The sequence below is a fragment of the Ovis canadensis genome, chromosome 4 (assembly GCF_042477335.2).
Source record: "Ovis canadensis isolate MfBH-ARS-UI-01 breed Bighorn chromosome 4, ARS-UI_OviCan_v2, whole genome shotgun sequence".
NCBI classification, from domain to species: Eukaryota; Metazoa; Chordata; class Mammalia; order Artiodactyla; family Bovidae; genus Ovis; species Ovis canadensis.
The window spans coordinates 127,744,083-127,767,366 of record NC_091248.1 but is presented as its reverse complement, the minus strand read 5'-3'; the positions used below and the strand labels follow the sequence as shown (position 1 = coordinate 127,767,366).

The following is a 23,284-nucleotide window of genomic DNA, read 5'->3' as shown; positions in this document are numbered from 1 at the left end:
ATAGTCATTGAATATTTAGTCATTGAATAAACTTGAATATTCAGTTTCAGCTGAAGCTGAAACTCCAACACTGTGGCCACCTGATGTGAAGAACTGACTCATTGGAAAAGATCCTGATGCTAGGAAAGACTGAAAGCTAGAGGAGAAGGGGATGACAGAAGATGAGATGTTTCGATGGTATCACCGACTCTTGGACATGAGTATGAGCAAGCTCTGGGAGTTGGGGAAGGACAAGGAAGCCTGGCGTGCTGCAGTCCATGGGGCTGCAAAGAGTCAGATACAACTGAAACTGAACAGAACTGATTCACAAGAATCACACTCACAGGACACAGAAAGCACCACGGGTGCCATATCTGAAGCACCACGAACAGCATCCACCTCCATCTGCCCAGAGTGATTTCAGGGACTCTGGCTCTATTCTCTGGGCAGAAGAGAGATTACTATCTTTTTTTAAATATATATAAAAAAGAGGAAACTGAGGCCCAGAAATCTTAGATGGCACACACAAAGCACCCCCCCTCCCTGCCCCCGGCCCCATGCAGGATCTACAAGCACAGTCTAAGTCTTTGAATTCATTCTCCTTCTGTTCCTTCAGGCACATTTTCAGCCCCAATCCATCAACTCAAGGATAGGTTATGGGAAATGAGGAAATGAAACCACAAGTCAGAATTTGATGGGAGGAAATCTGCATTATGAAATACAATTTCTCTTCCCTTGTTTGTGCTCAACTTAAGGGAAAAAAGGGAAATAATAAATGTTATTGATAAAGAAGTGGTGAAATCTCCAACTCTGTGGATTTGCCTGTTTCTCCATTTATTTCTGTCAGCTTTTACTTTTTGAATTTTGAAGTTCTCTGGGATTTTTTGAAGCTCAGTTACTTATGAGGAGCATCACACTCAGTATTACTATCTCTTGTTGATGAACTAACCTATTTACCAAGATGAAGGGTCCTCCTTTAGCCCTGATATAGACATAGGATCATTCTGAAGCCACTTTGTGTGATATTATAGTTGCTGTAGGTTTCAGATACTTAACTGATGCATGATATATCTCTTTCAACTCTGCTACATTAGCTTACATTAACCGTAAACTCCCAGATGTTCAAGCTGGATTTAGAAAAACCAGAGGAACCAGACATCAAACTGCCAACATCCACTGGATCATGGAAAAAGCAAGAGTTCCAGAAAAACATCTATTTCTGCTTTATTGACTATGTCAAAGCCTTTGACTGTGTGGATCACAATAAACTGGAAAATTTTGAAAGAGATGGGAATACCAGACCACCTGATCTGCCTCCTGAGAAACCTGTATGCAGGTGAGGAAGCAACAGTTAGAACTGGACATGGAACAACAGACTGGTTCCAAATAGGAAAAGGAGCATGTTAAGGCTGTATATTGTCACTGTGCTTATTTAACTTCTATGCAGAGTACATCATGAGAAACGCTGGGCTGGATGAAGCACAAACTGGAATCAAGATTGCAGTGAGAACTATCAATAATCTCAGATATGCAGATGACACCACCCTTATAGCCCAAAGTGAAGAGAAGCTAAAGATCCTCTTGATGAAAGTGAAAGAGGAAAGTGAAAAAGTTGGCTTAAAGTTCAACATTCAGAAAACAAAGATCATGGCATCCGGTCCCATCACTTCATGGAAAATAGATGGGGAAACAGTGGAAACAGTGGCAGACTTTATTTTAGGGGATGGTGACTTCAGCCATGAAATTAAAAGATGCTTACTCCTTGGAAGAAAAATTATGACCAACCAAGACAGCATAATAAAAAGCAGAGACATTACTTTGCCAAAAAAGGTCCGTCTAGTCAAGGCTATGGTTTTTCCAGTAGTCATATATGGATGTGAGAGTTGGACTATAAAGAAAGCTGAGTGCCAACGAATTGGTGCTTTTGAACTGTGGTGTTGGAGAAGACTCTTGGGAGTCCCTTGGACTGCAAGGAAATCCAACCAGTCCATCCTAAAGGAGATCAGTCTTGAATGCTCATTGGAAGGACTGATGTTGAAGTTGAAACTCCAATAGTTAGGGCACCTGATGGGAAGAACTGACTCATTTGAAAAGACCCTGATGCTGGGAAAGATTGAGGATGGGAGGAGAAGGGGATGGCAGAGGATGAGATGGTTGGATGGTATCACCGACTAAATGGACATTAGTTTGAGTAAACTCCTCGAGGTAGTGATAGACAGGGACACCTGGCAGGCTGCAGTTCATGGGGTCACAAAGAGTTGGACATGACTGAGTGATTGAACTGAACTGAGCTGAAGATCAAATCTATGAAATGTAAGTATATCCCAACAAGTCTAGTTCCCAACGTATATCCTATGCCCTCCTTCCTCTTTTTCCCATCCCCATCTAAGTAACTTATTATTTGTTTCAGTTTCAGATTATTCTGCCATTGCTTCTACAGAAGAATGAAAAACACATATATCACATTTATACATGTAGGTCACATTCCTCCTTGTTAGAGTGATGCTAGTAACTGTACATTATTTTCTTCACTTTGCTTTTTTTGCTTAATGATGTAGTCTACAGATGTCTCCATACGGGGATATAAAGATACTTCAGTCCTTTTTACAGTTGGCTAGCACTTCACTGTGTGAATATACTTTAGTTAATTCAATCAGGTCCTTATTGATAATCATTTGATAAGTTTTTGGTCTTTTGAGGTTTCAAACAGTGGTGCAGTTAACAGCCTTCTGCATAATTTTCTTTCTTTCTCTCTTTTTTTATTTGTTTATTTTATTTTTGTCAGTGTACCTTTGGGATAAGTCCTAAAATTGTGATTGATAATCAAAGAATAAATGCATATGTACCACTGCAAGTTCTTGCTAACTTCTTCTCTGGTTCTTTTAGACTGTTTTTCTCTTCCCAATAGTCATGCAGGAGAGGACCTGTCTTCCCTAAATCTTTTGTCTTTAAATAGTTATCTATCTATTTGCCTGTGTTGGGTCTTAGTTGCAGCATGTGGATCTTTGTTGCCTCATGTGTGATCTTTCCTTGGGACACATGGTCTCTCTGGTTGTGGTGGGATTATTTGCTCCATAGCATGTGGGATCTTAGTTCCCCAACCAGGGGTGGAACCTGCATCCCCAGAATTGCAAGGTGGATTCTTAACCACTGGGCCACCAGGGAGTCCCTCCCCTATACCTTTTTACCAATAGATTATGCGAAGAAACTTTAATTTTCCCAAACGTGTATGTGAGAAATAGCATCATAGTATAACTTTAATTAATTAATTAATTTTATGATTTTCTATGTTTTGATATATTTTTCTATGAGCGAATGTTGATATCTTTTAATATATTCAAAGGATATTTACATTTATTCATGAACTTGTTCATTCATATCTCTTATTCCATTTTCTAATAAGCTATTGGTCTTCTGTTTCTCTACTTTCAGATGTTGTTTGTTTTCTAAAATATTTTTATTGAAGTATAGCTATGGAAAAGAAAGCAAAAAAGCAAAATGGATATCTGGGGAGGCCTTATAAATAGCTGTGAAAAGAAGAGAGGCAAAAAGCAAAGGGGAAAAAGAAAGATATAAGCATCTGAAAGCACATTTCCAAAGAATAGCAAGAAGAGATAAGAAAGCCTTCCTCAGCGATCAATGCAAAGAAATAGAGGAAAAGAACAGAATGGGAAAGACTAGAGATTTCTTCAAGAAAATTAGAGATACCAAGGGAACATTTCATGCAAAGATGGGCTCGATAAAGGACAGAAATGGTATGGACCTAACAGAAGCAGAAGATATTAAGAAGAGGTGGCAAGAATACACAGAAGAACTGTACAAAAAAGATCTTCATGACCCAGATAATCACGATGGTGTGACCACTCATCTAGAGCCAGACATCCTGGAATGTGAAGTCAAGCGGGCCTTAGAAAGCATCACTACGAACAAAGCTAGTAGAGGTGATGGAATTCCAATTGAGCTATTTCAAATCTTGAAAGATGATGCTGTGAAAGTGCTGTACTCAATATGCTAGCAAACTTGGAAAACTCAGCAGTGCCCACAGGACTGGAAAAGGTCAGTTTTCATTCCAATCCCAAAGAAAGGCAATGCCAAAGAATGCTCAAACTACCACACAATTGCACTCATCTCACATGCTAGCAAAGTAATGCTCAAAATTCTCCAAGCCAGGCTTCAGCAATACATGAACCGTGAACTTCCAGATGTTCAAGCTGGTTTTAGAAAAGGCAGAGGAACCAGAGATCAAATTTCCAGCATCCACTGGATCATGGAAAAAGCAAGAGAGTTCCAGAAACACATCTATTTCTGCTTTATTGACTATGCCAAAGCCTTTGACTGTGTGGATCACAATAAACTGTGGAAAATTCTGAAAGAGATGGGAATACCAGACCACTTGACCTGCCTCTTGAGAAATCTGTATGCAGGTCAGGAAGCAACAGTTACAACTGGACATGGAACAAGAGACTTTTTCCAAATAGGAAAAGGAGTACGTCAAGACTGTATATTGTCACCCTGCTTATTTAACTTCTATGCAGAGTACATCATGAGAAATGCTGGACTGTATTTCTTCATCATAAGAAACACAAGCTGAAATCAAGATTGCAGGGAGAAATATCAATAACCTCAGATATGCAGATGACCCCACCCTTATGGCAGAAAGTGAAGAGGAACTAAAAAGCCTCTTGATGAATGTGAAAGTGGAGAGTGAAAAAGTTGGCTTAAAGCTCAACATTCAGAAAACAAAGATCATGGCATCCGGTCCCATCACTTCATGGGAAATAGATGGGGAAACAGTGGAAACAGTGTCAGACTTTATTTTGGGGGGCTCCAAAATTACTGCAGATGGTGACTGTAGCCATGAAATTAAAAGACGCTTACTCCTTGTAAGAAAAGTTATGGCCAACCTAGATAGCATATTCAAAAGCAGATACATTACTTTGCCGACTACGGCCCATCTAGTCAAGGCTATGGTTTTTCCAGTGGTCATGTGAAGAAGGCTGAGCACCGAAGAATTGATGTTTTTGAACTGTGGTGTTGGAGAAGACTCTTGAGAGTCCCATGGACTGCAAAGAGATCCAACCAGTCCATTCTGAAGGAGATCAGCCCTAGGATTTGTTTGGAAGGAATGATGCTAAAGCTGAAACTCCAGTACCTTGGCCACCTCATGCAAAGAGTTGACTCATTGCAAACGACTCTGATGCTGGGAGGGATTGGGGGCAGGAGGAGAAGGGGACGACCGAGGATGAGATGGCTGGATGGCATCACCTACTCGATGGATGTGAGTCTGAGTGAACTCCAGGAGTTGGTGATAGACAGGGAGGCCTGGCATACTGTGATTCATGGGGTCGTAAAGAGTCGGACACGACTGAGCAACTGAACTGAACTGAACTGACAGTCGATTTACTATAATTGCAGCAAAGTGATTTAGTTATATATGTATAAGTATATATATATATGTATATGTATATATATATTTATATGAAGAAGGCAATGGCACCCCACTCCAGTACTCTATCCTGGAGGTTCCCAGGGATGGAGGAGCCTGGTAGGCTACAGTCCATGGGGTCTCTTAAGAGTCGGACACAACTGAGCGACTTCACTTTCACTTTCACTTTCCTGTATTGGAGAAGGAAATGGCAACCCACTCCAGTGTTCCAGTGTTCTTGCCTGGAGAATCCCAGGGACAGAGGAGCCTGTTGGGCTGCTGTCTATGGGGTCGCACAGAGTCGGACAAGACTGACGCGACTTAGCAGCATATATATATATATATATATATATATATATATATATACACTTCTGATTCTTTTCCATTATATTTATTACAAAATTTTGAATATAGTTCCTTTTACTATACACTAAATCCTTGTTGCTCATGTACTTTATATATAGTGGTGAGTGAAAGTCACTCACTCGTATGCGACTCTGCGACTCCATGAACCACAGCACACCAGGCTTCCCTATCCATCACCAACTCCCAGAGTCTACCCAAACACATGTCCATCTAGTCGGTGATGCCATCAGACCGTCTCATCCTCTGTCATCCCCTTCTCTTCCTGCCCTCAATCTTTCCCAGTATCAGGATCTTTACAAACGAGTCAGCTCTTCCCATCAGGTGGCCAAAGTATTGGAGTTTCAGCTTCAACATCAGTCCTTCCAATGAACACCCAGGACTGATATCCTTTAGGATGGACTGGATGGACCTCCTTGAAGTCCAAGGGACCCTCAAGAGTCTTCTCCAACACCACAGTTCAAAAACATCAATACTTTGGTGCTCAGCTTTCTTTATAGTCCAACTCTCACATCCATATATGACTACTGGAAAAACCATAGCCTTGTCTAGACAAACCTTTTTTGGCAAAGTAATGTCTCTGCTTTTTAATATGCTCTTTGGATTGGTCATAACTTTCCTTCCAAGGAGTTCAGTCCAGTTCAGTTCAGTCGCTTAGTCGTGTCCAACACTTTGTGAAGCATCTTTTAATTTCGTGGCTGCAATCACTATCTGCAGTGATTTTGGAGCCTAGAAAAATAAAATCAGCCATTGTTTCCACTTTTTCTCCATCTATTTGCCATGAAGTGATGGGACCAGATGCCATGACCTTAGTTTTCTGAATGTTGAGCTTTAAGCCAAGATTTTCACTCTCCTCTTTCACTCTCCATTTTCACTCTTCCTCTTTCATCAAGAGCCTCTTTAGTTCTTCTTCACTTTCTGCTATAAGGGTGGTATCATCTGCATATCTGAGGTTATTGATATTTCTCCCAGCAATCCTGACTCCAGCTTGTATTTCCTCCAGCCCAGCGTTTCTCATGATGTACTCTGCATAGAAGTTAAATAAGCACAGTGACAATATACAGCCTTGACCTACTCCTTTTCCCATTTGGAACCAGTCTATTGTTTCATGTTCAGTTCCAACTGTTGCTTCCTCACCTGCATACACGTTTCTCAGGAGGCAGGTCAGGTGGTCTGGTATTCCCATCTCTTTCAGAATTTCCCACAGTTTATTGTGATCCTCACAGTCAAAGGCTTTGACATAGTCAATAAAGCAGAAATAGATGTGTTTCTGGAACTCTCTTGCTTTTTCCATGATCCAATGGATGTTGGCAACTTGATCTCTGGTTCCTCTGCTTTTTCTAAATCCAGCTTGAACATCTGGAAGTTCACAGTTCACATATTGTTGAAGCCTGGCTTGGAGAATTTTAAGCATTACTTTGCTAGCATGTGAGATGAGTGCAATTGTGCGGTAGTTTGAGCATTCTTTGGCATTGCCTTTCTTTGGAATGAAAACTGACCTTTTCCAGTCCTGTGGGCACTGCTGAGTTTTCCAAATTTGCTGGCATATTGAGTGCAGCACTTTCACAGCATCATCTTTCAGGATTTGAAATAGCTCAACTGGAATTCCATCACCTCTACTAGCTTTGTTTGTAGTGATGCTTTCTAAGGCCCACTTGACTTCACATTCCAGGATGTCTGCTCTAGTTGAGTGATCACACCATCATGATGATCTGAGTTGTGAAGATCTTTTTTGTACAGTTCTTCTGTAGTCCATGGAATTCTCTAGGCCAGAATACTGGAGTGGGTAGTCTTTCCCTTTTCCAGGGTATCTTCCTTACCCAGGGATCGAGCCCAGGTCTTGCACATTGCAGGCAGATTCTTTACCCGCTGAGCCACAAGGAATATATAGTGGTGAAAGTGAAGTTGCTTAGTCGCACCTGACTCTTTGCGACCCCATGGATAGTAGCCTGCACCAAGCTCCTCCGTCCATGGGATTTTCAAGGCAAGAGTACTGGAGTGGGTTGCCATTTCCTTCTCCAGGGAATCTTCCCAAACCAGGGATAGAATGCAGGTCTCTCACATTGTAGATAGATGCTTTACCATCTGAGCCTTCAGGGAAATTAGTGGTATGTTTCCATATATAGTGGTGAAGTGTAAGTGAAGTTGCTCAGTTGTGTCTGACTTTTTGCGACCCGTGGACTGTAGCCCACCAAACTCCTCCGTCCATGGGATTCTCCAGGCAAGAATACTGGAGTGGGTTGCCATTTCCTTCTCCAATATATAGTGGTATGTATCCATAAATCCGATACTCCTAATTTATACCTTTTCCCAGTACTCTTGCCTGGAGAATCCCAGGGACAGAGGAGCCTGGTAGGCTGCAGTCCATGGGGTCACTGAGAGTCAGACACGACTGAGCATCTTCACTTTCACTTTAATGCATTGGAGAAGGACATGGCAACCCACTCCAGTGTTCTTGCCTGGAGAATCCCAGCAGCGGGGGAACCTGGTGGGCTGCCATCTATGGTGTCACACAGAGTCAGACACAACTGAAGCAACTTAGCAACAGGAGCAGCAGCGGCTGACTTTCCTATTTGGTAATCATAAGTGTGTTTTCTGTGTCAGTGAGTCTGTTTCTGTTTAGTAAATAAGGTCATTTATTTTTTTAGATTTTACATATAAATTGTACCATATAATATTTGTTTTTTTCTGACTTACTTCACTCAATGTGAAAACATCTCATTTCATCCATGTTGCTGCAAATGACATTATTTCATTCTCTTTTATGGCTGAGTAATATCCTGTTGTATATACAAACCACAGTTCTTTACACATTCATCTGTAGATGGACAATTAGGTTGTTTCCATGTCTGGGCTATTGTAAATAGTGCTACTATGAACATAAGGCTGCATGTATCTTTTCAAATTAGAGCTTTATTTGGATAATATTCCCCGGAGTTGGATTGCTGGATCATATGGCAACTCTACTTCTAGTTTTTTGCGGATCTTCCATACTGTTCTTCATAGAGACTATACCAATTTTGTTTCTACCAACAGTTAGGAGGGTTTCCCTTTCTCCACACTCTCTCCAGCATTATTTGTAGACTTTTTGATGGTGGCAATTCTGACTTCTGTGAGGTGATATATCAAGGTATTTTTGATTGCCTTTCTTGAGTAGTTAGTGATGCTGAGCATCTTTTCATGTGCTTATTGACCATTTGTAGAGATATTATTTGTATAAAAGGGAAATGGCCCTTCTTTTATATAAGCAGGAAATTTCCACCCCCCCCCCCGGTTTGACATTTGTGTTTTAATGTATATATCCCCACAATATCTGTTTAATTATCATGTAATCAAATTTAGGAGTCTCTTTCCTTACTCTGGGCTTCCCTGTGGCTCAGCTCGTAAAGAATCCACCTCCAATGTGGGAGACCTGGGTTCAATCCCTGGTTTGGGGGAGATAACCTGGAGAAGGGAAAGGTTACCCACCCCAGTATTCTAGCCTGGAGAATTCCATGGGTGGTATAGTCCATGGGATCGCAAAGAGTCATACATGACTAATCAATTTTCACACAACCTTACTCTATTCCAAATCTTATAAATATTTTACCTATACCTAGGTTACAAAGATTTACTCATGTTTCTTCTATTATTTATATGGATTAACTTTTTCTACATTTAAATTTCTGATCTATTTCGAAGTTGAACAGCAAGAAGAAATAGATGCAGTTTTATTTTTTCTTTATGGTTATCTCAGTGTTCCCTATTAGTCTGTCTTTCTTCACATTGATGTGAGATGCTACCTTACTGAATATAAATACAGCATAATGTAAATGATTTGAATATAAATGAATGTTGTGTGATCAACTTGGCTTATATTTGAATTTTCTGTTTTTGTTTCACTGTTCTGTCTATCCATGCACCAATATCATACTGCTTTAATTATAGAAACTGCTATATTCTACTATCTGGCAAAGCTAGTCTTACCTCATTTTTTTTTTTTGGCTTGATTGCCCAGGCTAATTTCTTTTCCTTCATTCAAATAAATTTTATAATCAACTGCTTTAGTTGCTGAGTTTCCCACGTGGCTCAATGGCAAAGAATCCACCTGCCAATGCAGGAGGCTTGGGTTTGATCCCTGGGTCTGTAAGATCCTCTGGAGAAGGAAATGAGAAACCACTCTAGTATTCTTGCCTGGGTAATGCCATGGACAGAGGAGCCAAGCAGGCTACAATAAATGGGGTCACAAAAGAGTTTGACACAACTTAGTGGCCAAACAACAATTTTAGTTGCATGAAAAAAAAAAGCAGTAACAAAAATTTTTTATTTTATATATATATATATATATATATATACAATCATGTTAAAGAGGAATCAATTAATTTAAATTTGATAAACTGCTTTAAACATGAATCAGGATTGAATTTGGCCAAATATTTCTTTTTCTTCTTAATCTCTTGATGGGATGTATTATAACAATCAAAATCCTCATGTTCAATCACCCTAGTATATCTGACAATCATACTTACTCATGTGATACTGCTTTTCACATCTAATAATTTATTTAGGACTCTTGTATCAATATTTACACATGAGACATGTCTATAGCTTTATTTATTGTGAAATCTTTGTTAGCTTTTGGAATCAACATTACACTCGCTTCATAGAAAAAACTGAACATTTCCCTTCATTGCTATGTGATCAGGAATAGTCTGAATAGCACGGAGATTGTGAGATCTTTAAAGGTTTCAGTGAGTGCCCTATGAAACCATCAAGACCTGACACTTTTGTGGAGATACTCTAACTACTTGGTTATTTCTTCAATAACAATTGAACTGTTTAAATTTGCTGTCTCTACCAGGGTCAATATGCATAAGAGAATATTAGAAACTTTCAGGGAGGAAAAGAAGAAGAAGAAAAAAAAAGACAGTTGGAAATGGTTCCTGCTTACCTAAATTGACCCTTCTCCCCCTCTCCTTCCTTTTACTAATGTGGTGCGGGTGCCTGCGCCTGAGTCTCTTGATATAAACATGGCTGCCACGCCAAACAATGCTCTGAGGATCATGCTGGTCGGGAAGACCGGAAGTGGGAAAAGTGCGACTGCAAACACCATCCTCGGGGAAAATGTATTCAACTCTAGGATTTCTCTGGAAGCTGTTACCAAAACTTGTCAGAAAGCATCCCAAAATGGAAGGAGAGAGACCATCTCGTTGTTGACTCTCCAGAGCTCTTTGACACCAAGGAGAGCCTGAACACCATCTGCCGGGAAATCAGCCAATGTGTCCTCGCCTCCTGTCCTGGGCCTCACGCCATCATCTTGGTCCTGAGGCTGGGCCGCCACACACAGGAAGAGCAGCAAACCATGGCGTTGGTCAAGGATATGTTTGGGAAAGCAGCCATGAAGTATATGATCATCTTATTCACTTGCAGAGATGAACTGGGCGACCAGAGCCTGAGCGACTTTTTGAAGGAGGCAGATGTAAACCTATGAAGCCTCCTCCAGGAGTGTGGAGACTGCCGCTGTGCCATCAGTAACAGCACAAACAGAGCAGGCTGAGAAGGAAGCTCAAGTGCAGGAGCTGGTGGAGCTGATAGACAAGATGGTGCAGAACAACCAGGGGGCTTACTTTTCTGACCCCATTTACAAGAACATAGACCAAAAGCTGAGACAGCAGGAGGAACACTTGAAGAAAATCTATGCTGATGATTTACAAAGCAAAATTAAACTAGTAGAAAAGGAATATGCCCATAAACCACCAGAAGAAAAGGAGAAACAAATAAAATTGCTAATGTGGAAGCATGATGAATGAATGAAAAACCTAAGGGAACAAGCTGAGATGAATATATTCCAAACTGCATTCAACATGATTAAAAATATGCTTTCAAAAATATGACCCAAGTTGTGGTAGTATAAATTTTATCTTTACTCCTCATTTTACTATAACTTGTTAATACTGTAGTTTATAGTTTCCAAAGATTGTTAAAACCATATTTTCTGACTTCTTACATTCTGACTTCTTCATATGATCTCTCTCCCTTGAGCTATGGGTCTATGCCCTACCTTGGAATTGGAGGGACTTTGTGACCACTTTGATAAATAGTGGGTGGTTGAAGCAACACCATGTGACTTCTAAGATTAGATAGGGAAAATGCCTCCTTGCTCTTCTACGATGGTTACCCTCGGAATTTGCCCATCCTGTTGTGAGGCAACCTGAGTAGAAGCCCAAGTCGCCCCCATGATGAGGGCCTGAACTCACTGATCCACTCCCTGGGCTGATATTTCATCTGCATCCAGAATCAGCTTGCTGGCTTTGCAAATGAGGCAACACAGAGTGGATTCTCCAGCTGCCAACTGATGAAACTGCAAAGAGCAAAGATGAGCCATCCCCATGGGGTCCTGCCCAAATTGCAGATTCATGAGAAAAATAAAAGATGGTTATTGTTTTAAGCCACTATGTTTTGGGATGGTTTGTTATGCAGTGAGGGCTGCATGCTCACATGCTAAGTTGCTCCAGTCCTGTCCGACTCTTTGCAACCCCGTGAGCTTTAGCCCACCAGGCTCCTCTGTCTGTGGGATTCTCCAGGCAAGAATATTGGAGTGGGTTGCCATGCCATCCTCCAGGGGATCTTCCTGACCCAGGGATCAAACCCACATCACTTACATCTCATACATTGGTGGGGGGTTGTGGGGGGGGGGTTCTTTACTACTAGCATCATCTGGGAAATCAATGCAGTGAGAGTTAACCGGAATTGAATATCTTCCCAGCTCATTCTCCAGCACCACTAGCTCCTACCTGTCCTGCACCATACCAAGATTTCAAGAGTTTATGAAATTGACATAACCAGGTAATGATACATTTTATAGAGTTCAAAGATTCAATTTGGGAAAATTCAAATAAGAAACCTTGCCTATGTTAAGTGTAGGCCCCACTGATGTAATATCTGCTGTGTTATTTCAATCCACACCTGTGAGAAGTTTGTGAACTATGGGCTTCTCCGGCACCATTATTCTGTGGTTCATGGAGATGTGGAAGTTGGCAAATTCTCTTGTTTTTTTTCCTCTCCTCGTTCTGCTATTAAATATATCTCATTTTTTTCTGTCAATGCCATTCAAGTATAGTACAGATTAACATGACTGTTCTTCTATACAAAAATATTTTATATGTCATTTTATTTAAATTAATTCTGATAACAACCCTATGGAAAAGATGACAGTGAGTCTCAGGAATATAAGTAATTTGACTAGAGCCATTTGAATGCTTGCCTAGTGATCAATAGAGCTGACTTTTAATTCCTACTTGCTTGCTTTTAAGGTAAAAGTTCTTTCAAAGGCACCAGTTTGATCTTTTTAGACAGCTTTGTTTTATTTTTTTAATTGGAAGAAATTGCTTTCCAGTATTATGTTGGTTCCTGCCATATATCAACATGAATCAGTGATAGGTACACATATGTCCCCTCCCTCTTGAACCCCCCTTCCACCCCTGTTGGTTGTCACAGAGCACAACCTAGGGATTTGAGGTCTCTGCATCAAACAGCACATTTGCTAATGGAACATTAATCGACAGGAGCTCTCCCAAAACCTCCATATCAATGCTAAGACCCAGGCCCACCCAAAGACCCAAAACCTCCAGTCCTGGACACTTCACGCCAAACCATTTGCAAAACAGAAACACAACCCTGACCATTAGCAAAGGGACTGCCCAAAGCCATATCAAGCCCATAGACACCTGAACACACACTGCTAGACACAGCACTGCCCTTCAGAGAGACAAAGTCCAGTTTCATCCACCAGAGCAGAGGCATAAGTTTTCCCAACTAGGAAACTTTCACAAGCCATGGGTCCAACCCCACCATTGGGCTCTCTCCCTCTTTTAAGGTACTGTCCTAACTTCAAATGCTCCTAACTGTAGTATAAAAATGTCTTCTCTATCAAATAGTTTTCGTTTGCCTCTGCACATTTACACTTCACTCCCTTCTCCCCTTCAATCTAACTTGTTGCCTGGGAAGCTATTCTGCGTGGACTACATCAGTGAGATCTCTTGCTGTCTGTCCTCTGCTTGGTTTCTGCTAAAGGAAATCCAAGCAGGAGATCTCTTGAAGGTAGAAAAGCAAGATCAGTAAATCTGTTCTCCGGCCTCTCTCCCTGCAAGGTCATCTCTGAGTAGTTGCTACCCTAAGTTGAAGGTAATAGCTCCTCTCCTTGAGATCTCTTCACCCAACTCTCCTTCTGGATTCCACCTTTGTTCACCAGTTTGGGTACTGATACAATTTCCTCACTGTTACTGGACCTCTCCCTTGTCATTTCCAAACCTTGTATCCATCGCTCATAGGAAGCCTCTTCACTAGACTCAGCTTCAAATATCACTACAGACCATCTTTTTTTCTGCTAGAATCCTGGTGGATACATCTTATCATACCTACTTCTTTTTCTATTTGAACACATTCCCTGATTTTTATTGTTTTTTGTTGTTGTTGTTGTTGTTTGTTTGTTTTTTTCAATCCCCTGACAGCAGGAAAGTCTCATGTGACTGTTGAAATCTCTGGGAAAATTTTACCCACATAGACTGTGACCTTGGCAGTGAACACATTAAAGTTTCTATCCTACTAAAATCATTACAAAACTTCAGTGATAGAGAGATGAGTTTATATTAAAATAAACATGGCAGATAACTCCAACTCAAATATCTGAAATTTTTATAGCTGTCCTTTGTTTTGTTTCTGAAAGTGACAAAGTGTTTACTGCATCCTTGAAACTTAGGGACACAGGGAAAATAAAAGGAAAGCGAAGTTGCTTAGTCATGTCCAACTCTTTGTGACCCCATGGACTGCAGCCTCCCAGGCTCCTCTGTCCATGGGATTTTCCAGGCAAGAGTACTGGAGTGGGTTGCCATTTCCTGGAGATTAAATCTGGTGAAAATAACATCTCAAATACCTGCTCATTCTAACGTTCATCACAAAAACTATGAATAGAGTACGACAACGTGCAAGAGAAGTCTGTTGTGAGAAACATTCATAGTACAAGTGAAAAAAAAGAAAAAACCAGCAGGCCCCAATTGCTATTTGCTATAACAGAATCTTATGTTTATAGTTAGTTCCTTGTGAATGATTCATCAGTTCAGCATTATCTCTAGAGAGCGAACAATCATGCACTGCCCAGACATCTTTACTTTACGAACCATTTTGATGATATTTTCTCTCAGGAATTTACAGAAGCATTATGAAGTCAATTAGTTTGTGTGTTTCTAGGATTGTCTTAGGACCTAATGAAGGTGCAACTTAAAGGAGTTGATTTCTTTTCTCTCAAACCTATGTTCTATTTTTGAAGGTAAAACATACTCAGAAGGAAAATGAGTAATTCAAATGAGGCATATAGGCATCATCTTTTCCTTGATGCATGAATTCTTCACCATTAGATTATCTTCACTTTCATTATATCCCAGTTCTCTCTGAAGGTGGTTCTGAATCTTGAGGTCTTGGGAAGTTCCAGCACTCGTTGTGTGTACTATTGCTATGGTTGAAACTTGCCATAGCCATCATCTGTAGTTGAGGAAAGTAGGATTCATAGGAGAAGACTTGAGGAAGAATTCTGGGCTTGAGATCTACTCTGAAGGATGTATAGGATGTGTGCATGTGGGTGATGGGATGATATGCCCCCTTCCTTTCAGAAAGAGGAAAGTTAGGGTCTGCAGGTGAGATCATCAGGGTAGATTCAGAAGTGACAGCATTCAATTAGGTTTGTGACAAGCTGAGTATCAGAGTCAAAGGGAGGGTCTGACACTGAAATTTTGAACTGAAGGTTATGTGAGAGGCCTAGGGTGAAAGTGGCAAGATATTAACAAAAATATTCATTTCTACTAACTCAGTATTGACAACATCCCCACAATCCAGTCTTATGTACTAAAAGGTTGTGTACAACTTGAAAGGAAGCAAATGGTAGCCAGTTCTGTGAGGCGTAGTTTTTTAAGTAATTCAGTAGGTATTTGAGTAGTTCAAGAGGAAAGTGAAAGTGAAAGTGGCTCAGTCCTGTCTGACTCTTTGTGACCTTATGGACTATAGTCCATGGAATTCTCCAGAGCAGAATACTGGAGTGGGTAGCCTTTCCCTTCTCCAGCAGATCTTCCCAACCCAGGAATCAAACTGGAGTCTCCTTGGATTGCAGGTGGATTTTTACCCATTGATCTATGAGGAAAGGGCGTTGTAAAAAAGGACACTGTGATTGGAAGGACAACAACCTTCAGAACTGGCAAATTTGGGGGGATTATGTGCAGAGTAGTGGCTCCCCTAGCCAAGAGGGTAATCTCTCTGTAAGCATGGCATTTCATAAAGGAGGCTTCATGGGGAATCCTCTTGTGCTCTACCCAACAGGACAAGAGTTCCCTCTTACCTCACACCAATAAGGTGGCCCCCTGGGTCTTGGTGCTGCCTGAGGACATGAGTGCTGCATAGTAAGAGATTCCTGGGGACATAACCAGTGTCCTCTGGAGTGAAACTTTAGAGCCAGATGCTCTTGGGGGAAATATAAAAGATGTTGCCATGTGCCAGAGGATAATGATTCAGGAGGCTGATTTGAAGCAACCATAACTCTCACTGACTATGGGACCCAAGTGTGTTCTTCCCACAAATCAGCTGTAGGCCACACAGGAGGGAGCCAGCCAAAGCTGGCTTGAAGGAGACTTGACTGGAAGTCTACCAGGGATCCCAACTCTGCCAGGAACTGGAGTTGAAATGACCAGCTGGAGGGCAGATAGCAGTCAGCAGTTGGACATGTCATGGTAGATTTCCAGGGGAGGCTATCTGCAGGGTCATTAATGGAGCCCCATGAGAAAAAGAGACACTAAGTGTGTCTCATTCCCCAAAAACCAGATTGTGCTGGACTTGTCTTCAGTGGTTTCTTCTCTCTCCTCCAACCAAGGAGGAGTCAGAAGCAAGCCCAGTGGCTGGAGGAAGAGGAGGCAAGGGTAGGGGTGCAGATGGAAGCCAGCCCCATCCACACTGCTTGGCCTTCAGCAGAAGCTGGCAGAAGCTATGGGAAGGAGAAGATTTACCCTTCAGTGAAATTCAGCTTGATTACTGGGTTGGATGCTTTAATTACACAAATGAATGAGCAGTGGTTGCAAAGAGTTTCTGCTTAGGGTAGCAGCTATCCAAGATTTCCTTCATGAGACACTAATGGAGCCAGCATAACAGGTCTACAGGAGACAAGAATAAATGTCCTCCTTCTTTGTGATGTATTTCTTACTTAATGCAAGGCTTAGATATAGATCACCTCATTTTCTGTGGAGGAGAGCACTCTACAGAAGAACCCCAAGATCTTCCCATTCTGTTCCTGAAATAGCAGCATTGGATGCTCTGAGTGGTGTAGCAGGAGTCCAGAGAAGCACTGTGCTCCTTCAGATTATGGGAAGAAGTTTGAGCTGGCCACATCCCTCTCAGACTGGTTCAGTTCAGTTCAGTCACTCAGTCGTGTCTGACTCTTTGTGACCCCATGAATCACAGCACACCAGGCCTCCCTGTCCATCACCAACTTCCAGAGTTCACTCAAACTCGCATCCATTGAGTCAGTGATGACATCCAGCCATCTCATCCTCTCTCTCCCCTTCTTCTCCTGCCCCCAATCCCTCCCAGCATCAGAGTCTTTTCCAATGAGTCAACTCTTCCCATGAGGTGGCCAAAGTACTTGAGTTTCAGCTTTAGCATCATTTCTTCCAAAGGAATCCCACGGCTGATCTCCTTCAGAATGGACTGGTTGGATCTCCTTGCAGTCCAAGGGACTCTCAAGAGTCTTCTCCAACACCACAGTTCAAAAGCATCAATTCTTCGGCGCTCAGCTTTCTTCACAGTCCAACTCTCACATTCATACATGACCTCTGGAAAAAACATAGCCTTGACTAGATGGACCTTAGTCGGCAAAATAATGTATCTGCTTTTGAATATGCTATCAAGGTTGGTCATAACTTTTCTTCCAAGCAGTAAGCATCTTTTAATTTCATGGCTGCAGTCACCATCTTCAGTGACTTTGGAGCCCAAAAAAATAAAGTCTGACACTGTTTCCACTGTTTCCCCATCTATTTCCCATGAATTGATGGGACCAGATGCCATGATCTTCATTTTCTGAATGGTACTTATGTATAAATCCCACAGAGTCAGGAGAGTCATAGAGGTGGAGTAGAGCCTGCATATGTGAAGTGTAGAAGTGTCCCTCAGAGCCCTGATCCTTATGTACTCAAGATCAGTCAAAGACCAGCCTTGACCAGTTAAGCATCTGTGGGGTGGATTCTTCATGTCCTTGTGACTGAAAAGAAAGCAGGCAGTAAAGTTTACTGATGTGAATGGAGACTCTAAAACAACCAGTGTAGGGGTAACTCTGGCAAGAGCTTTGACTGTCCTTAGAGATCATAACTTGACCTCATGAGAATGCCTTTAGTTTTTGACAGAGTCTCAATCTGGTGAATAAAGTCAATGACCAAGCTTGAATACATGCTTTGATTGAAAATAAAAAGAAGCTACAATCACAGACTTGTTTTCTTTCCACTATGGCATTTAAGTTCAACGATGACTCTATATATGTGAAAGAGAAATTTATTTTCCCTTGGTTAGTTTTGTTTTGCTGAGTTAATTGCCCCCATAGGGTTATTTTTTCTGTTTATCTTTGTCTCTTTCATCTCTCCATCATATTGCAGTTTGTCCTCAAACGGCAGTTCTCCCTGTTTACCTTTTCAAATTTTGGAATAAATCACTAGAAAAGCTGGGAGTTTCACCTGTAAGTGAGGGTTTTGAGTGCAGGCCTCACCTGAGGTGACTGTGGGACAGGCTGTTATAGAGACGGAACACAAAATGCCCAAATGTGGAGGATTTTCTCTGGAGATGCTCTAATCAAAGGGCAGAATCCTTCAGTTATGCACTCTGGAAAAGAGACCTTAAAGTGTGAGCCTCTGAACAGGGGCAAGTGAGGAGACAGTTGGGCCAGCTGTTTCATGGTCATATCCTCAGTGAATCCTCAGACCCATCCCATCGCAGCTGAAATGTCTGAAGCCCACCTCCCCACGGTGCTTCTGTCTCCTCTGTGGATGCCTCAGCCCTAGCCTCCCTGGGCCACGCTGACTGTGAATGTACTGCCCCAGTGCTCCTTCTAGAAATTGTTGCATCCTCTTGTATCTGATATGTATGCTCACTGTGACATCCCAGTTTGATTAGGGATTTCAAAAAGAAAATGTCTGTGGTCTATAATTGATCTCAATCCATTTTCCAGAATGGTTGGGATATAACTAGTTTGCTAAATTGATGCTGAAATCTCAAATCCCCTGTTACACAGAAATAAAATGTAATAAGAGAGAATGTGCAAACTACTCTTACATACTTATACACAGAATTATTTGTTGTCATCTACAGCTTGGAGATAGAGACTTTCTAATACTAATTTCAAATTTTTATTGCTTCAGCGGCAAAGATAAAGAAAATTGGCTTCTTAAAGTTTCTATTATGTTCAGGCTTTTAAAACTCCATCATCAGCAAGGCAGAAGAACCTGCATCCACTGATTGCACTCATTCTTCTATTCAGCTCACGACAGAGCTGCCACCATCCTCAGTTAGGCCTCCTCAGCAAGTGTGAGTCCACTGTGAGAATTACCCCACACAGAGGAGGGGAAGTGGACCTTGGTCAAGCCAAAGGGGAAGGAGATGAGGCAGGAAATGGTTGTGCCTGTGTACACGTGAATTTAGAACAGCCACTCTTGTTATTGTGAGAAGATTCTGAGAAATGGGCCAACTGGTTGACATAGAAGCAGCAGAATTCATCCAGAAAATGGCAGAAACCTCCCTTTTCTACAGTGAGTAGATCTAATCTCCTTCTATTTTGTAACACTAGAGCTGCCAAGGAATTGAGTTGATTTTGAATAGTTATTAGACCTTGGGATATTTCCTGGAGGCTGTCTGATAGGTCTTTGGATAGTGTCTGAAGTTTTGGATGGAGGTGGTTAGGCCGGCAGTTCCTGTTTCAATTCCAGCTGCTATTCCTAGTCCTACTAAGAGGGGAATGAAATGAATTGTTCATTTTGTTTGCTTTCAAATGAAAGGAATAGGTAGGGGTTGATCACTGGGGACTATAAAAATGTTAGGACTGGAATATATCAGGGTGCAGGTTCCAGTCTAATTAGTAGGTAAACAGAGGTATATAGATGCCCCACACAAGAAAAACAACCCAGGTGTCACAATACAACAGCTGAAGTAGAAGGCGAAGAGGAGTCAAGGGGGAGGGGGTTTGATCATTCGTTCAAGAATGCTCAGGGACCCTGCTAAGGTGGCCCCAACGATGGGAGAAGTGGAGGAGTATGCTGAGCGAAATCGTCCTTTAAATGTTAAAGAGTGTCCTGTATGACAAGAAATATTATACATAGCTTTTCCAGTGGCAAAGAGTAAAGTGGAGGTATGGTTACACATGGGTTTAGGGATTATGCCCAAGGGTTGGTCATATGAACTGTTTTGGGAATTTCTAGATATGCGAAAAGGAGCTGGTTGTAATACTGTTACTTTCTGGGTGATAGGGCCTCCAATTGGAGGTTTCCTGTTGTAGGAGGGAAGGTCACTGAGCAAAGATTCTGAGTTTGTCCAAATTCTGGGTTTGATGACTAGTGTGAAGATATTTAAGATATGAGACAAATAAAGGCTCCCCGTGATATGAGTGGTGTAGGGATATGCTACCAGTGGTCCAGTCAAGGATGGATGTGAGGAGGACTGAATCTCCCAGAGGAGTTATGGATAGACATATCCAGCAGTCTTTAGCCAATTGTGGGTCAGAAGCATTGAGAGTATGGGTTAAATTAAGGGTCCAGAATAGATAGTTGAGGTTAGTATTTTTTTTTTTTCTGATTTTATTTTATTTTATTTTTTTTTTAAATTTTTAGTTTTTTATTTTTTAAATTTTAAAATCTTTAATTCTTACATGCATTCCCAAACATGAACCCCCCTCCCACCTCCCTCCCCAGAACATCTTTCTGGGTCATCCCCATGCACCAGCCCCAAGCATGCTGCATCCTGCGTCAGACATAGACTGGCGGTTCAATTCACATGATAGTATACATGTTAGAATATTTTGAAAGTGTTCTTCCATCAGAGGAAAACAAACAAACAAAAAAAAGATAAGAATATGCTAACCAACATTTGGGGAAGTGAATGTAAGACTACTATGGAGAAGAATTAGATTTCAAACGGATAAAAGTTATAAAAGATTCTTTGCAGCCACAGGGTGGAGATGTAATCTTCAACATGTTTGAATGTGGATCTTTGAGGACTTGAGACCCAGATATCTGCCATGAGTTGTTCCAGAAATAATTGTAACCGTGAAACTGACAGGCTCATCCGAAGTCAGTTGGGGTTGGTGGAAGCTGTGAGAACTTTAGAGTTGTAGGGCCTGTGTGAGAAACTTGGTAAGTATTATTCTGGCAAACATTCTTATTATTGAGCTGCATAACCTTTTTTAGTCGAGTAATGTGCACCCAAGGGGTGATTTCTTTTAGTTTTGCAGCAGTAGGGGTCAGCAGAATTACCATATAGGGTCCTTGCCATGTAGGGTTTAGATCTGAGTGGGACTGACCTGTCATATAGACTTTGTCTCCTCTTTGGAGGGATGGTACGGGAGATTGGGATGTGGTCGAGGGAGTAGGTTATCCATACGTTGCCAAAGAGCATCTCCTATCTGGGCAAGTAAGGGAAAAGGAAGGTGGGATGGCAGTTTGGGACCATCCTGGGAGAAGGAAAGACCCAAAGGTGTTATGGGCCTCCCATACATGGCCTCAAGTGGACCAATACTTAGAGGTTTTTTGGTAAAGCCCAGACCTTAAAGAGGGCTAAAGGGAGGAGTTCAGTCCAATCTTAATGAAGTTTGATTGTTAATTTGGTCAGAGTTTCATTTAGGACTCGCTTGGTTCTCTCAACGTTACCAGAGGACTGGGGGTAATAAGGAATGTGAAACCTCTAAGGAATTTGAAGGGTTTGTGCAATATTTTGGGTGATTTGGGTTATGAACTCGGGCCCATTGTCAGAATGGAGGGAGGAAGGCATTCCAAATATAGAGAAGGTTTCAGTGAGAATAAGGCGAACCACAGTAGGGGCTCGTTTGTTAGTAGTCAGAAAAGCTTTAATCCATCCAGAAAGTGTATCTACAAAGACTAGATGAAATTTAATCCTTTTACGGGTGGAATGTGGGTGAAATCTAGTTGCCAGTCTTGTGCCGGAAAGATGCCTGTGAATTTGGTGAGTGGGAAAAGGAGGGGGTGAATGTTAGAATTAGGATTTGTCCACTGAAAAATGGTACAAGTTTGGGTGAGATTATTTAAATAAGTTGCATCGTCCTTGCTCAGCTCAATAAAGTTCTGAAGGAAAGACTTAAGTACTTTTGCAGAGGGTTGGAAAAGGGAATGTAAATATGAGAGTAATGTGTGGATGTTGCTAAGTCGCTTCAGTCATGTCCGACTCTGTGCAACCCCATAGATGGCAGCCCAACAGGCTCTCCTATCCCTGGGATTCTCCCGGCAAGAACACTGGAGTGGGTTGCCATTTCCTTCTCCAATGCATGAAAGTGAAAAGTGAAAGTGTGAATGTTAGGCTCATCAATTTGGGCTCTAGTAAAGACAGGACTAACAGAGGCAGCCTGAGGTTTTGCTTCGTGATTTGCTCTATTGTTATAAAAGGAGATAGGACTGTGTCGCTGATGTCCCCGGCAATATATTACAGCGTCTTGTTTTGGGAGCTGAGCCACATGGAGGAGTTCAGAAATAAAAGAAGCACTGAAAATAAATGTGCCCTATTGAGTTAGGAATCCGCTCTCCCTCCAGATTGTAATATTAGAATGTAGTTTGTTATAGACACACTTGGAGTCAGCGCAAATGTTTACCTTTTGGTCTTTGACTAGGGTCAAGGCTTGTGTAAGAGCTGTCAGTTCAGCCTGCTCTGAGGATGTGAGCTGGGAGTGTGGCTGACTTGATGAGGTAAGGGGGAATAACTTTGTTGGGCTGTCCCTGGACATTAGCTTATCTAGCCCCAAGTGGGGCTTGTTTCTGGCCACTGCCATCTATGAACCAGAATGGGACTATGGGGTCAGTCATGGCCTGATTGGTTATATGTTCAAAGGGATTAGGTGACATATCCAAGTTCTGAACACAGTCATGAGATAGATGCTCTGCTTCTGGATCTGGTGTAGGGAATAAACTAACTGGATTAAGAGGTTTCACCTCAGTTCAGTTCAGTTGCTCAGTCGTGTTCGACTCTTTATGACCCCATGAATCACAGCATGCCAGGCCTCCCTGCCCATCAGCAACTCCCAGATTTTACCCAAACTCATGTCCATCGAGTTGGTAATGCCATCCAGGCATCTCATCCTCTGTTGTCCCCTTCTCCTCCTGCCCCCAATCCCTCCCAGCATCAGGGTCTTTTCCAATAAGTCAACTCTTCACATGAGGTGGCCAAAGTATTGGAGTTTCAGCTTCAGCATCAGTCCTTCCAAAGTATACCCAGAACTGATCTCCTTTAGGATGGACTGGTTGG

General features: G+C 41.8%; 1 protein-coding gene and 1 pseudogene across 1 annotated transcript in view; one reads left to right on the top strand and one right to left on the bottom strand.

The window, feature by feature from the left end:
• Positions 1-23,284, bottom strand: part of LOC138439615 (GTPase IMAP family member 7-like) — a 566,929-nt gene that overhangs the window by 435,376 nt on the left and 108,269 nt on the right. The window lies entirely within an intron of this gene.
• Positions 10,776-11,640, top strand: LOC138439622 (GTPase IMAP family member 7-like; annotated as a pseudogene).